Source organism: Labeo rohita, chromosome 12 (assembly GCF_022985175.1).
Source record: "Labeo rohita strain BAU-BD-2019 chromosome 12, IGBB_LRoh.1.0, whole genome shotgun sequence".
NCBI classification, from domain to species: Eukaryota; Metazoa; Chordata; class Actinopteri; order Cypriniformes; family Cyprinidae; genus Labeo; species Labeo rohita.
This window is the reverse complement of record NC_066880.1, coordinates 14,594,881-14,612,277: the sequence shown is the minus strand read 5'-3', so window position 1 is coordinate 14,612,277 and position 17,397 is coordinate 14,594,881. Positions and strand designations below refer to the sequence as shown.

Below are 17,397 nucleotides of genomic sequence, written 5' to 3'. Positions count from 1 at the left end.
AGCTCTGACACATTACTGTACTTCCACTGACTACCTTTTGCAACTGTCTTGATAACTTTGGGTATGTACAAACCTTTGAAGTGACTCCCATGAGCACAGAATCATGACGAATGTTAAACTATTCTAGAGTGACATAAAAGTCACATGAACTCTGATATGACTGTTCAGACTGTGTTCGCATTACAAAACATCTGATCTGTGTCGGAGTTAGTACCACATATGGAAGTGGCACAAATTGGAATTGAAAGGATCAGATTTCAGTGGTTTGTGCTGTTCACACTGTCATAATAAGAACAGATCTTAGTCACATTTGAGCAACCGATTTGGGCCACATTTGCCTGCAGTCTGAATGTAGCCTTATGAACGACTTTGCTTGCGGACATTTGAAAATCTGTTTTAATCCGAGACTAGTTTGACCAGTAAACCCACTCTATTATATTCATAATTGGTTAGAATGCCGTCTGCCTGTCTGGTTAAACGTATGCGTATAATTTCACTGAGTGAAAACATTATTTGTTTCCACACCAAACTCACTGACTCACGGAAAGGAGAGCTGCCTTGTACAAGCTCTGTTTGTGGGCTCCTAGTTCAGTGGCTATTTAAGTTGAGTCCATGTGAAATTCCCATCACTTTAAATTGGCAGTTGCTCTTAGCAGTCCTCACCACAGTGGCATCCCAAATGTAGGATGATTAGACCCGTGTGTTATGTAATATGTTACATGAGTTACAGGGCCATCTCCTTTTGCGTGTTTCAACTTGTGTATATAAACGAAAGATTAACTGCTCATAGTGGATAGGAAAGTGGAAGAACACTAATCATAGTTGATGCAGCTCTTGGCTACAAACCTTCAATTTAGAGCTCTAAATTACACGCAAACTGCAAGCCTTCGATCCACCACGGTCCGTGGACAACTGAATCTACCCGGCAAAAAAAATAAAAGAAAACTCTAAAACAAAACTCTTTCCACAGAAACCACTCATCCATTACACTGACTCCGGTTCTCGCTGAGCTGCTCCGATCATTCCAAAACATTACATCACTGCACAGAGAGGGAACATCGCTACTATGGCCAGAGCGGCTGCCAAGGCGTCTGCACAGGACTGTACACTGGCTCCTTTGTGATGTCCACAATGTGTGTCCAAGGCAACCACTAGGTAGAGAGGACGGCCCATAAGGGAACGTTTCTTGTCTTCCACGACAACACATGGTAATGTTGAACATTCTTTCTCCGTCTGTACTGTTGCTGTGTCGAGTCACACCGACTGTTTGAAGATGCTGCTGCTGATGACGTCTTGCTGAATGTGGAAGCGGTGTCAGGTTTGGGCCCTTGTTTTCGCCCCAGGATCTTCCCTACAGGCCGTAGAGCATCTAGAAGCCATGTTTGAGGTCTGCTCAGCTTGTTTATGTACGGTTACACCCAGAGCTGAATTTAACCCCAGCTTCCATCTGCTGCAGCACCCAGGGCCTGCACAGAGATGAGACCGGTTTGGGTCGGTCTGCGCCGCTCGCTTGCTACTAAGCACAGCTTGCTCCTATGTGTTATTATCGTCAGAGGCGTCTCCTCTGTGGCAATATTCTTTTTTAGCCAGTTTTTTTTTTTTTTTTTGCTTACGTTGACCTTAAGGTTCATTTAAGGTACTTCGTAGCCAGATTTCACGTCAGTTTGATAGTAAATATGAAATTATTTAAATAATAAGGAAATATTTAACAAAGAATATTAAAATGAAGGAGAAAACATTCTACAAAAAATATAATTTTTGTCACACTGTCATTTTTTCTTTTAGTGGCATTTCATCTAATTGTTTTTAGCTGGATTTCATGTCAGTTTTATGGTCAATATGAAATGTTTTAAGGAAATTTGAAACATGCTGACTGCCATTTTCAGTTGTAAGAATTTTCTGTTAGCATTTTAGCTACTTTTGTTTAGATTTCTTGTCTAGTTACTGTAAATATTTAAAAAATAATTAACAAAGAACATAAAAAGTGAGGAAAAGACATTATAACAAGAATAAAATTTTTCTCATTTTAAATGTCATTTTCACTTGTAAGACAGTTTTTTATTTGATTACGTTTAGCCAGATTTCATATAAATTGTATAGTAAATATGAAGTTTTAAATACTAAATAAGAAAATATTTAACAAACAATATTAAAAATGAGAAAACACGTTATAAAACGAAATGTATTACCATTTTATCTGATTGTTTTTAGCTGGATTTCATGTCAATTTTATGGTAAATATGAAATGTTTTAAATAAGGGAAATATTTAATAAAGAATAATAAAAAGGATGAACATTTAGACATGTATTCTTTTACTGATTTTCAGTTGTAAGAAAATGTTTTATTAGCATTTTATCAAATTTTGTTTAGATTTTGTGTCTAGTTAATGGTAAATATGAAAATATTTAAATTGGGAAATAATGAAAAGAATATTTTGAATGTCATTTTCTCTTAAGACATGTAAGACAGTCTATTATATTCTAATTTTAATTTCTAATAGCATTTTATCAAATTTTACTATTAGCCAGATTTTGTCAATTTTTAAATAATAAAATATTTGAAAAGAGTTATTAAAAAGGGGGAAACCATAACAAAAATATATTTAGTCATTTTCATTAATAAAACAATTTTCTAAAACATTTTATTGAATTTAGTTTTAGCCAGACTTCCTGTCATTTTTATGCTAAATATGAATAAAATGTAAATAAATAAATATTTAATGGCGAAAAAATATTTTTCTCATTTTACCTTGTAGTACAGTTTTTTATTTTTATTAGGATTTTATCTAATTTGGTCAATTTATTCTAATATATACATGCACCCACTTGTAATACAGCTTTCTATTAGCATTTTATGAAATTTCACCTTTAGTCTATTTTACGGTAAATATGACAAGTTTTAAAGAATAAAATATTAAACAGTGAATATTAAAAAGGAGGAAAAATTGTTAAAAAAAATGTCATTTTTACTCATAAAAGTTTTCTTTTAGCATTTTATTGAATTTTGTTTTAGGCAGACTTTGTTGTTTTTTTATGGTAAAAATGAGAAAAATTAAATAAAGAAATATTTGAAGCATGGCGGAAAATGTCAACAAAAATATTTTCTCATGTTACCTTGTATTACAGTTTTTTTTAATTTGCATTTTATCTCATTTTGTCAATTTATTCTAATACACGCATGCACCCATCCTTGTTTTCAGATGACATTTTGGGAGTCACTCCTAAACTGGTGCTTTTCCTCCCTCCTCTTCATGCCACAGAGCTGGTATTCTGGGCTTCAGCGTGCCCTATTGGCCTAGCCACAGCCCGGCAGCCTTTCATTACACTAGCCGAAGGAGGTGCCCTGGACATCCCCATCGAAGACACCATCACCACACCCCAAAGCGTGCCCAGCTCTGAGCTGTTCCCTGGATACATCAACAAGACAGATGAGAAAACAACTGCTCTGTTTACACATTGTTTAACTGGCAATCGTCAAGGTAGATGAACCTAAATCTAAAAGCTCGAGTGCTGTCCTTGTTGTAGCATAGTTAGATGATATTGTGGTGACATAAAATAATACTTTTGCTGATTATTTGTAAGGTTTAATTTGAAAACAATAACAATATGCAGGTGTTTGATCACTCTTATGTTCATTCATAATATCTGAATTGTTATTTCAACCTGACCTGTCTTAGAAGGGCTTGCAATGGACTATTCATTCATCCAGGGTGTTTTCCCGCCTATATGAGATGCAGTGCTAGGCTCCGGCATCCCTACATAGAACAAGCGGTTTGGAAACTGTATGTGTGGATGTTATGGCTGGAACTACACCGCCCCCTGCTGATGAAATAGAACTTCCAATGGAGCTCCTTCCTTTCACATTCTAAAGTATGTACTTTATTAAAAATGACATACATAATATACATCAGTAATTTAATGAGTGAGACTATACCGGCTGATTAAGCTTGGGGTGTTATGATATAATAATAGAAAGAGTTAAAATGTGTATAATTAAAGAGGGTAAAATGTGCCTGCAGCTACAAGTTGACAATTTAAGCCTAGGATTGTCAATATAATGCATTTAAGAGTCAAAAATACAGGTAGATTTTAAATGTATTATTTGTTTGTAATCCAACCAATACATCTTTGATTTTGATTTATCTGCATGCTAATATTACACAGGTCACCAGAGGGCAGTAGGGCCATGTTTTACATCAAAATGGCTATACTTGGGACACAGTTTAGTCTTTACAATATAGTAGAACATGTCGAAAACGAACTTATGAGAATGTTTTATAATTTCATAATTTATTAGTATTCTTTGTTTTAAAATTTTGAAATCCTAAAACACTATTAACTAGTGTAGAATCTGAAATATTTGTTAAATATAAATGCAATATTAAAGATTATTATTTACAAATATAATTTTGGTAACACTGTTATTCATAATGTATGTTATAATGTATTCTAATTGTTTTTAGCTAGATTTCATATACATTTTATGGTAAATATGAAATGTTTTAAATAATAAACAAGGAAATTTGAAACTTTCTGACTGTCAATTTTTAATTAGTATCAACTTTTTTTAGATTTCTTGTCTAGGTTATGGTAAAATATTTAAACAATAAATGGAAATAATTAACAAAAAATATTAAAGGAGGAATACAAATCATAAAAATACAGTTTGGTCATTTTGAATGTCATTTGCACTTTGCACATTTTGACAGTTTTCTATTAGCATTTTGTCAGATTTTACTTTTAGCCATTATTTAAAAATATTTAAATAATAAAAAAAGAAATATTTAACAAAGAATATTAAAAATGAGAAAATATATTATTTAAAAAATGTCACGCTATCATTTTCCCATGTGAGACGATTTTATTATTATTTTATCAAATTTTTTTTAGCTGGATTTCATGTAAATTTCATGGTAAATAAGGGAAGTATTTAAAAATAAATAAATAAATAAATGTATTAATAATGTTATCCTCAATGTATATGTTATAACACACATTATATATTTTTATAAATAATTGTTACCAAAGTTAAAATGCATTATAATACTATACATAATTTAATGCATAATATTTTTTATTATACATTATTACATTATTATCATTATTATTGCTACTTTTATTTCTTTAATATTTCAGATTCTGCACTATTTTAAGATAATAGTGGTAATAAATTTTAGGATTTAAAAAATTGTAAAACAAATGTATTAATATTGTAATTATTATTTGTTAATATTATTATACCTTTATTTATTAAATAAATACTATTTTGAGGTAACATATTTTTAGGATTTGACAGAAAATTATGGTAACACTTTATTTAAAGCCTTTATGTATAATGCATTAAAAAGGATTTTTAATGCAGAAATTATGCCTTGTAATGCACCTGATAATGCTTTGTATGGTCTCATAAATATTTGTAATCCTAATTACAATACATTATAATATTTATTATAATATTCATTGAACACACTTTTAAAAAGTATAATGCATTAAAGCACATGACAAACAACATATTTTAGAATCTGCAAATATAAAAATGCATTTTAACTTGGGTTACAATTATTTATGAAAAGATATAAAATGTTGCCAAATATTTTATTAGAATGATTAATGAAATGAGCGCTGAATGCCCGCTGGCGCCCTGGAGCTCACATCTCTAAGAACATTAAGGCAAATTTTCAAACAGACATTATCTTTATTAACAAACCACATATTTGAAGTCTAAACTACTGTACATTCTCGTCTAAACAACTCTTAAAACTACATCCCGTGACACAAAAAAGTATATTTTTAAAATGATAGTGGATTTAGGCATCCACTATGACACTCTCTGTAAATATTACCACAAGTGGAAATTAAACGGAATGCTGTTATCACTAGAATATTGCACTCCTCTTAGCCAATCAGATTTGAGGACCAGAAAGAACTGCTGAAATACTAACATTTTCAATTAGCAGGTTTAAATTAGAAATCCAATTCAAAATGGTCGGAATTTTGGACCCAATGTGCACATCAGTGTTTTTGGTCATAAATGAATATGAAGAAACACCTCAAGTTGGTGTGGGCTGAAAAGTATCTCACAATGAGAGAGTAAAAACCAAAGCACACCATGTTCACACAACTGCTTACCCTGGCCTTATTTGTGCCTTAAAAGCAGTGACTATTTGCTGACTATTCGGCACATAAAACTTTCATTTGATGCATTAATGCTGCTGAGTGGATTAATGTGTGGGGCGCTGGAGCTGGTTGGCCGAGGCGCCCTAACGGACACTGGAAGTGAAAAGCTGTCTCATGCTTGATTGGACCTCACCTCCTCGTAAACTTACGCAACCTGGCAGAGTGAACTCTGACCCCCGTCTGCGCCTAAGCTGTAGTGACACGGTTAAGGTGACATGGCAGAGTAGAGCTGACTGAGGGAAAGGCTGTGCGCTGGTCTGTAGCCCAACGTGGTCACATTAAGAGTCCACCAGTAAATAATTGAGACCAAGCAGTCGCAACAATGCAAACATGTTGTTATTAGTGTTTCACTTCAATATTCATAGCTGCGAGAGGGGACGGGATGCTCGGAAAGTAGTGATGGAGGGTAGTGATGCGTGTGTGGCTTATGTGTGTTGGACTAGGGGGTTTGCATGATGGGGTGGGTGTTGTGGTGCCAGGCCGTTTTCTTCACAGCCACTGACACCTAACCCAGTTTAAAGATATAGTCCAGATAGTTCACTCAAAAATAAAAATGTTGTCATTTATTACTCATACTCATGTTGTTCCAACCCTGTAAAACCTTTTTTTCATTTTGGAACACAAATTAAGGTATTTTTGATGAAATCTGAGAGCTTTCTGACCCTGCATAGACAGCAAGGAAACTACCATGTTCGAGGCATAGTAAGGCAGTAATGATATTGTTAAAATAGTCCATGTGATGTCAGTGGTTCAGTCCTAATTTTATGACACTACGAGAATACTTTTTGTGTGGAAAGAAAGCAAAAATAACATCTTTAACAACGTATGCATGTGCATTCTTCCACTTAGGGCTGGGCGATATGGCAAAAAATTAAAATCTCGATTTTTTTTGAGAACGGATTTTTTCTACTAGTCAAAAATGTAACTACAGCATTATTCAAGTAACTTTTTCGTAACCCTCTAGTTAAAGAAAATTCTATTCCAAGTGCACCACACATGAAGTTGTCAACATGATGTAATTGTTTAAGTCCCCCTGTAGTGAAAATCCAAATTTTTGTGTTGTTTAAATGTCTATGTGGTGTTTTTAATATGCTTTTAGACAAACCATGTGCCAGTCCATTAATCAACACCATTGCTGAGTAGTTTCTCTGTTTTGATGCTGGGATGCTGGTAAGGTATGTTTTGATGCTAGTTTAAGCTGGTCCTTTGCTGGTTTATGATGGTCCGTGACCAGCAACATGACCAGCTAAGGACCAGCTTAAACCAGCATCGAAACATACCTAACCAGCATATGCTGTTTTTTTTCACCAGGGATAGCCTCATAAAAAGGTTGAACAACTGATGTTACTTGGACTATTTTAACGTTACTTAATACCTTTCTGTGCCTTGTTGTCTATGCAGGGTCATCAAAAATATCTTAATTCGACTTCCGAAGATGAACAAAGGTCTTATGGGTTTGGAACAACATGAGGGTGAGTAATTAATGACAGAATTTTCATTTTTGGATGAACTATCCCTTTAAACTAAACTGACAGCATTTGTGGTACAATGTTGATTACCACAAAGTAAATAATTTAAAAAATTATATTTATAGTAAAGCAGGTGAAGCAGTATTCAGTAAAATACTGCTTTTTACAAGTGATTTAGGTTGATGCCATTGCATCCTCATTATAATGAAGTTGTAAAACTTGATATAACTTGGGATTTTTCACATTAAAATTGTGTTAAAGTTATAGTTCACCCCAAAATTAAACTTTGCTTAAAATTTACTCACTCTGGCTATCCAAGATGTAGATTAGTTCTTCATCATAACAGAACTGATGAAAATTTAGCATTACATCTCTTGGTCATCAATGGATCCACTGCAGTGAATGGGTGCCGTGAGAATGAGAGTCCAAACAGCTGATATAAACATTAAACAAATAATCCACACAACTGCAATCCATCAATTCACATCCTGTAAAGTGAAAATGTGTGTGTTTGGGATAAACAAATTTATCATAAAATTGTTTTAACTGTAAACCATCACTTCTGGCCAAAATATCAGTAAAGTTTCTATGTTCTTCCCATGTTGTCCTCCAACAAAATATTAGTTTAGCACTGATTTGGACTGTTTTTGCTTGTAAACTGTGCTTAATCTGTGTATATTTCTCTTCTGAAACGAGATGACACAGCTGCAAGCAAAAATGTGACGTTTTTGTCAGCTGTTTGGACTCTCATTCTGATGGCACCTATTCACTGCAGAGGATCCTTGCTCAGCAAGTGCACCTTGTTTTCAATCAGAGGAATGCACGCTTGTCGTAGTACTGTTGTGAAGCACAAAAGTATTCTCGTAACTTCATAAAATTAAGGTTGAACCACTGATGTCACATGGACTATTTTACTGATGTCTTTACTACCTTTCCGGGCCTTGAACGTTTTCATTGTGTTGCTGTCTATGCAGGGTCAGAGGGCTCTCGGATTTCATCAAAAATATCTTCATTTGCGTTTCGAAGATGAACAAAGGTCTTACGGGTTTGGATCAACGTAAGGGTGAGTAACTAACGACAAAATATTTATTTTGGGGTGAACTATCCCTTTAAATAAAAGGAGATAAAAGTGATTTTCACTGCAGTTTTCATTCTTATTATGCCATTTGCCATGTTCCATATATAAGCAGAGCTTGCTACAGTAACACATTCCTCCACTAAGCAGTTGCCAAGCCGCTTATGGGAACACTACAAAACCATATACAATGTGTTACTTAACTTAAATATCATGGAAAGAATAATCTTTCCCAGATAAAGATCCAGTACATCTCAAATATAGATTAGGGAGTGTTTTTTATGATGAAACTAGAGATATATCCAGTGCTCTGAATTCATCCCATCTTAACAGCTTTTGGAACAAGCCGTTTGTCCTCTCTCTCCCCCCCCCTTACATGTAGCATCCAGATCACTTCATTTTTCCCTAAGCGTAAGTCTCAATCAAACTTGCTCTGTGCCTTATTTTTTTAATACAGAGTCTCGGCAGATTAATCTGGTTGCTGAACTGAGCATCAGCAGCTGCTCCTTATCCTTATCATCGCCGCAACGACCGGCCAGCCGTTGCCTCCCACAGAATCCTGCGGGGACCTGAATTAATACTCGGTATAATTCCACACAATCCCAAGAAAAAAATCTCATCCTGCTGCCAGGCCACTTGACTTGTGTGTTCCAGCGGGCTCTGGATGGCACCAGCAATCTCTGTAATCAGTCACTAAGCCCCTGCGCTGCTCAGTTCAACTGCTTCTTCAGAGCATTTAAAAAAAAAGAGCAGAGTTGGGGTGCATTGTGTGTCAAACATGTATGTTTATCCTGTCCACTAATTAAAATGGGGTCGCTTAACATGGCTTATATGTAGACACATGAATACACATGCAAACAAACACACATATGCACCATGCTCACTACGTACTAAATTAATTATGGACACCGTGTCTTTAAAACCACTGAAAAATTAAATTCATCCCTTACGATATATCTTATACTGTTATATACTGATATGCTGTTTTAACTTAAATTTGGTAACACTTTAAAACAAGGTTCATTAGTTAACATTAGTTAACTACATTAGTTAACGTGAACTACGAATGAACAATACTTCTACAGCATTTATTTATATAGTTAATGTTAATTTCAGCATTTACTAATGCATTGTTAAAATCACAAGTTGTATTTGTTAACATTAGTTAAAGCACTGTGAACTAACAATAATAAATAATAAATAGTGTAATAAATTGTTCATTGTTCGTTCATGTTAGTTAATACATTAACTAATGTTAACAAATTACACCTTATTGTAAAATGTTACTGAAAATGTAATATAGTATATGATAAAATTAAAAAAATAAAAATATGTATTATATATATATATATATATATATAATTATTTATTCTAACAGTCTTTTGTAAAGAATTTTGCTTGTGCTTTCTTTCTCTAAAACAAATGCCATCTGGTTTGGTAATGCAAGGAAATTCATGCACTTTTATGTGGATTAATTACCCAAATACATTTTGAGGCTACTGTATTATTATTGCATAATTCATAATCATACATATAAATATACACAATCCATATAGGTACCACGTATAAAATAAAGACTTTGTGGATGATTTTGAAACTAAGATGATTCTCTAATTGTATTAAACAATTCATGTCAAAGAAAGTAAAAAAATAGATTTTAAAAATATTACCTGGGCATTATTATATTATTTGAATTTATATTGTAAAAAAACAAGACAATATATAACCCTGGACCACAAAACCAGTCTTAAGTAGCACGGTTATATTTGTAGCCAACAATACATGGATTTTTCTTTTATGCCAAAATCATTAGGTTATTAATTAAAAATATTTTTTTCCCACCAAATATTGTCCTATAACAACAACAAACCATACATCAATGGAAAGCTTCTTTATTCTGCTTTCATATGATGTATAAATATCAATAAAAAAAAAAATTGAGCCTTGTGACTGGTTTTGTCATCCAGGGTCACATATTATTCTTTTAAAGACAACATTATGCTGGAAAGAGTGCCAGACAGTCTTACAATGCTTTGTAATGTCAATGCAAGGAGAAATAAATAATATTAAGTAAATATTTAATGACTAATTCTCATTAGAAATGTTAAAAAATGTTTTTTAGAAATGTATAATTTCCAATGACTATACTCAACTATACTATACTATAGCAGCAGTAAAATAACGGAAAAACTACTGGCAGCTCATTACATGGGACATTATTCATTAATTTTGCAGACATTTCGGTTAACTCTAAAACATAATGCAAGGCAGTGTAAAATTCTAAATACTGGTAAACACTTGTAAAAAAATAAATACAGGAAAATTCCTTTAAATTATAAAGTATGCATTGTGCTGTATTTTTACATTTTTTTAATCGAGTTTGTACGATATATCAATATATATAATGTACGATATATATAAGTGATATCTTAAAGAATCTTAAAAATAGAGTGCTCGCCAAACAGACAGAGAGCAATACAGTAGTGCAATAATTCTGACTAAAACATACATTTTGCTAAAATATATGTTGCTAAAATAATTGTGCCATATGTAGTTGTTTAAGTGTATTTTTATGATAGCACAAACTATAAAAGACTGTAATTACAATAGCCTAATACAAATAGTCTGTGCCTTTTTATTTTCATTTTCATTTTTTGTTATTTTTATTTTTTATTATTATTTTTATTTTTTACATAAATAGTTTTTTTTGTAATCCAAATAGGAACTATAAAAAAATACAGAGTTATATATCAATTCAGCACAAAAAATGGCTAAAGCTCACTGCAGTGTTTATGTGCATTAGACAGCAGGTGTATAATGTTATACTGTATGCGCAAGGCCAAACAGGCTATATATCTGACCTAAATGTATATGTCTCCTGGTCAGGAGGAAGTGAAAATAAGAGTGTGGCTTTGTGTCTCGTCTCTCCGCTGCGACATAATCACAGCCCCAGATTTATGAGCAACCAGATCCCTCCTGAGGCTTAGCGCTGTAAACAACTTGGATCAGGCCACAGATTTAAGAACATGTACCACTTGCACTTGGTACTTTTGGTCAAAGAAGATTAGACATGACAATTTTTAATTTGTTTCAGAATCCGTTTTATAAGACGATAATGCCTCCAGTGTCTTTTTATAGCAGAGGGGCTATAAGAAGAACCCAAATCAGGATCGAGCAATCAGAGATGAGAACCAAAAGAGATGAGGATCATGGGAATCGCTGGCACTTTACAAATTAAACTGGTGCAAATTAAGAGTCCTGCAACAATGCTGTTCCTGCTGGTGAGGCATATTATTTAAATAAATAAAATATAATATTTAAAATCGAAATCTATATAAATGAATAATATATCATTAATATATAATAACAATATTTAAAATGTATACTGTATACTATAACATTTAATCTAATGCATATTCAAGCAGATATAAACACTTTTTTGACGCTTTAGTCTATCCTGAGATGCCCATGATAACTTATCTTGTAAACTTGAATCTCTGATCCATGCAGACAGAATTATTTAGGCCTGGCATGTATTTAAACATGGCAAATCTCTCAGGGGCCTTTCCCAGCTTTGCCCTCTGTCTCATAAACATTTTCTTATCCTGCGTGAGCAGGAGCTGACATCCGATGAGTTTTTCATTAATAAGACTGGACTTAATCACGCTATAAACAGGAAAAACACAAAACGACAATGACAATAATAATCATATTTCTGCACGGATAAGGCAAGGAGAATAATCTTGCTGTGACACGAATGTAATCCCGGCTCTAGCACATTGTCTGTGAGGATCTAAAGCCCACAAATGCGCCTAAACGCTGTGCAACAATTAAACTCTGCTAATGAGAAAAAAGTGTATGTCAGCACCATTCAAATATGAGTTTCAATGGGTTTCAAAATAAATAGCGTTCTGTATGCTTAATTAGTCCCCTGCCTGAATGAAAGGAATGATCTCTCTTTAACTGACCCACGTGACTACATGTTATGACGCCTGCAAGAAACATAATTCAGATATCAAATAAAAGACCCCAATCTGACAAAACATCTCATCGTGAGCCCTAATATCTGGGGTACTTCTGAATAGCTGTTGTCAGGCATGTTTTTGACCAGTGCCTGGCAACCAAATGCAACTGATGAGACGTTTAACCTTGCCATCTTGCACCAGAAATTGTGGGGCTGACAAAGACGTGACTACAGCTCCTGGGTAGATTTCCATTTTGGGTTAAATTAGAATGATACATGACTGTCAAAGATGAAAAGGGGGTTTTAAGCATCAGAACAAGTTTAATACAGCATTCATTTTTGATTGTTTGTTTGTTTTCCATACATTATGTGTCTTGTTTAATTTTATTTTTTTCTGAGCAAAAAATGATTCTCATACATTTTTACAGTGATGTACGGTAACAATAGTTCTTATAAAATATCTTTTCCAAACATATTTAGAACCTGAATATGACATTAAGGATCACAGCAGCCCTGCAAAACTAATTAAGTGTCATTTTAAATCTTTGCAGATCTTTGCTATAGTTTTCTTCGAACCACAAGGTTTTACCCATTTGTCAGGAATACGTTTTTAATAATTTAAAAAATAATAATATTTAGTATGATCACTTTTCCTTTTATAATTTTAAAACATACAGGTCAGAATAAGGATATTGGCCATTCTACAGAATTGGTGCAAATTGCTGTCCCTCAACCAAAAACACATTTACTTAAATCTTAGATGTTTACCAAGATCCTACTATTATATTTTGAAACTATATATTTAAATAATATATAATATATTTAAATATTTATAATATTTTTAAATCATCATTCATTGGGTACTTTCAATTGGAAGGTGGCTGTCTTGAAAACCTTAACCCCTGAATTTCAGCTCATAAAAATGATATTGAAAAAGAAATAAATATATATATATATATATATATATATATATATATATACATATATCCTTTTGGTTCTTTTAATTAAGTAAAGTTTAAAAAAATGTATTTTCTTTATAAATTAGGAAACTTTGTTAAAAAAAAAGAGTCCTGCATTTTCATCTCACTAACAAAACAGTGTATGTTTTAGTCCATTGGCTGAGACTGATTTTAACTACACCCCTACATTTATGATTAGAAAATATTTATGTGTGACTCTCTCTCATAGCTACAAGGCACAAGAAAAGGTCCCATCATTTTGAGGTAAATGTGTTCAAAACTCTGAAAATTCTGTGTGTAACTTTAAGGAACGCCACTACCGAACACCTTTTTTTCTGTAAGTAATCACACTTTTTTGGGAGTTATTCTATAACATTTAGTTTTTATATGTGTACCATTGTTCACAACTGTTTCGGTATTGACATCTTGTTTAGTTTTCACAACCAAAGCATGTCATCATTGTTTCAGTAGTGACAAACAAGAACACATAATCCTTTATTTGGGGGAAACAAACAAATTTTAAGTACAGTTATGCATTATTTATTTATTTTTTTGTATTTTACTATGTTTTTTAGTGTTTAAGTTTAAGTTTAAGTTCGGTAATGTGATGTGGTCGCTATGAAAGCATTACTGTCACTACCAAATATGTGCAGTCACCACCGAAACATGGGATCTTTTGTCAAAAATAAAGTATACTGAATTATCAACTAAGATGTTATGATAGTTTTTGTTTTAATGTATTTTCAAGCTAATGAATCCTTAAATTTGAAATCTGTACCAACTTGCCTTGTACAAAGAAAAAATTGATTCAAAATACAACAAATCTCATCAATTACACTTGAAGTATTGTTAAAAATATAATTGTTATTTATTCATCTTTAATAAAATTTAATAAAATAGAAAAAAAATTGTATTTACAATGTAGATGTAAGCAAAATCTTAATAGGTCAATATAGCCCTTCTAATTAAGTTATTATTACTGTGTTTCAGTAGTGACAAATTTAGGGAGAGGACAAATATTTCAAAACTTTCTAAAAATATAGTATGAGAATTAAATGCACAATTACTAGAAATGTTTATCTTGAATATTATACAATTTGCATACATACGAATTTTCTGGATAAAGACCGTTTTTTCATAATGATTTCAACTCTGACTTTGGACCAATTCTGTAGAATGGCCCATATGAATATATAGTCATTAAAGCTCGGTAAATATTGATCACAGACATAAAGATTTAGCTTCCACAGATCATGTTTTCATGCCATTTTAAGTCTTATTTTGTTGTAACAAAGTGGTTATATCTAAGTGTGTGACTTGTTTACTTACTTTTTTCCATAGGTCTTACCATTAAGGCTATTATATTGTTCATTCAGACTGATTTGCTGATCTGAACATGCACGAACACAAGAGGCGGAATTTATCACATGAACCAATCACAGTCGAACATAACCAGACATATCCAATCATACTGCAATGGAGGCATTGCCTCCTCTCATGTGACTTTCATTCTCAATTACCCCCCATCAAACTCACCGCACGCTTTAGCAAAGTCCCTTTAAGACAATTAATTTCACTTGGCGGCCATTGTTGAAATGCCTCTCTGGCATGCAAGTGCATCTCCTATCAAATTTTCCAAAACTGTTCACTAAGCTTACGATTCAATTTCATATTTGAAATCACCACTGAAATCCAACAACTGTATCATAAATGTTGTTTCTTTTGCTCAGATAGCGTTAAAAAAAGCTTATTTTTCAGATTAGACCAGCCAGTGCGCATGCACAGTAATACGCTGACCTTACCGATTACACATCTTGGGTATTCTGTAGTCTTTGGCTTTAGGGGGTCTGTTAAATCTCAGTGGGCTCAGGGGAGGCAAGAGAGACGGGGACTTATGCTCTAACTTTACCTGCTGGTGTCGCTATTGGATAATGTTGGATTGGTTTCTTTAAAAAAATAGAGTGAAAAAACAAGAAAAATATATAAACTTTTGAAATGTTATATTTTGTAATATTGGCATTGTTTTATTTTTGTACTATGAATTTTTGTCTCATCCATTATTTTGAGGACACACCGCCTAACTAACATCCTCAGAGGAAATGCCCCTGATATATGTGACCCTGGACCACAAAACCAGTCTTAAGTCGCTGGGGTATATTTGTAGCAATAGCCAAAAATACACTGTGTATGGGTCAAAATTACTGATTTTTCTTTTATGCCAGAAATCATTAGGAAATTAAGTAAAGATCATGTTCCATGAAGATATTTTGTAAATTTCCTACTGTAAATCTATCAAAACTTAATATTTGATTAGTAATATGCATTGCTAAAACTTAATTTGGACAACTTCAAAGGTGATTTTCTCAATATTTAGATTTTTTTGCACCCTCAGATTCCATATATTCAAATAATTGTATCTTGGCCGAATATTTTCCTGTCATAACAAACCATACATCAATAGAAAGATTATTTATTCAGCTTTCAGATGATGTATTACTCTCAATTTTGAAAAATTGACCCTTATTACTGGTTTTGTGGTCCAGGGTCACATATATTAATACCAAAAAATTGTATTTTTATCTCTGTGGAGAGTAATCTGCATTAGTAGAAGCAGATTTTAGGTTTCTGAACATATGGATCATTTCTCATATCAGATATGGAAGTGTATTTATGTTTATGTAGTTCCCATCAACTCAAGCGAATCTTTGAATGATGATGGGATTATGATGGAGATCATTTGCATGCTGCTGTAACAGGCACTGTTTTACGGTGAGGAGCGGCACACTCTCGTGCTGTTTCATTCCCATTTATTATGCAAATGAAACCCGGCTTCTTTCTCCTGTCAGAACAATGAAAGCGGGCACAGAGGGGGGCATCATCTGGGTCATGCTGGGTTTTAAAGCTCTCGCTTTTGTTTGCTGTTTGGCACGGTCCTGCTCTATCAGAGGGTCATTAAACAGTAAAGTAGGACATGCCGGAGCTCCACCGCCGAGGAAGACGAACGGACCGCTGGAGCTCTGCCCAGGTGGTTTGAGTGGATGGTTAGAGATCACTCAATTAGCGCATGCAGAATTTCATTTAAATCTGGGCTGACATTGTCAAAGAGCGGCATCCAGCGCTCTGTACGCAACCCTCTGAGCTGAGTGGGTGACGGTGCGTGCTCCTGACGTCTGGAGGTGGCAGAATAGGCGCAGATGCTATTAACCCTCAGCCTGTGGGTTCGCATGCCGCTTCAGTCCGGACTCCTCTAAGGAAATGCCCAATGCTGTGTCTGCACACAAACTCCCCCACACAAACACGCCCAGTGAGGCACATTAAACAAGGGTGACAGGTCTGCTGGTCGGCAGCCAGGCTAATGGCTACGCCGCCTGAGAACGCAACGCTTTGGCTCTATGAGTGTGTGAAATGCTCAAAACATTTTCCCATTACTGTCTGAGTCGCAGTCACACAGAAGTGTTAAGACGGCCGAGCAGAAGGGTTACGACAGGCAGGGACTGGAGAGATTTGCAGAAATAAAGATTTTTGGTTACATGTCATTTAGGTGCCCTAAAACAGCTTTTTAACACCTTCCCGTTATTCCAAATCTACATGACCATCTTCAGTGGAACACAAAAGAAGACATTTTGAAGAAAGTTGGTAACCATACAGTTTTGGCTCCCATTGACTTTCATTTTATTTTTGACTATACAATCAAAGTGAATGGGAAATTACACAGTTTCCAATATTCTTCAAAATTTCTTCTATTGTTTCCAC

The 17,397-nt window shown here is 33.8% G+C and overlaps 1 long non-coding RNA gene across 6 annotated transcripts in view; it reads left to right on the top strand.

Moving 5' to 3' along the window:
* Window positions 1–13,592, top strand: part of LOC127174155 (uncharacterized) — a 42,356-nt gene extending 28,764 nt beyond the window's left edge. For 2 of the 6 annotated variants that reach the window (XR_007828844.1, XR_007828846.1), the window contains 6 exons: window positions 971–1,387; window positions 3,201–3,479; window positions 3,678–3,870; window positions 7,579–7,649; window positions 8,621–8,709; window positions 9,179–13,592. This is a non-coding gene — a long non-coding RNA (uncharacterized LOC127174155). The remainder of the gene's footprint in view (window positions 1–970; window positions 1,388–3,200; window positions 3,480–3,677; window positions 3,871–7,578; window positions 7,650–8,620; window positions 8,710–9,178) is intronic. The other 4 variants (XR_007828849.1, XR_007828845.1, XR_007828848.1 and 1 more) reach the window with 4 other exon arrangements.
* Window positions 13,593–17,397: the final 3,805 nt, after the last annotated feature.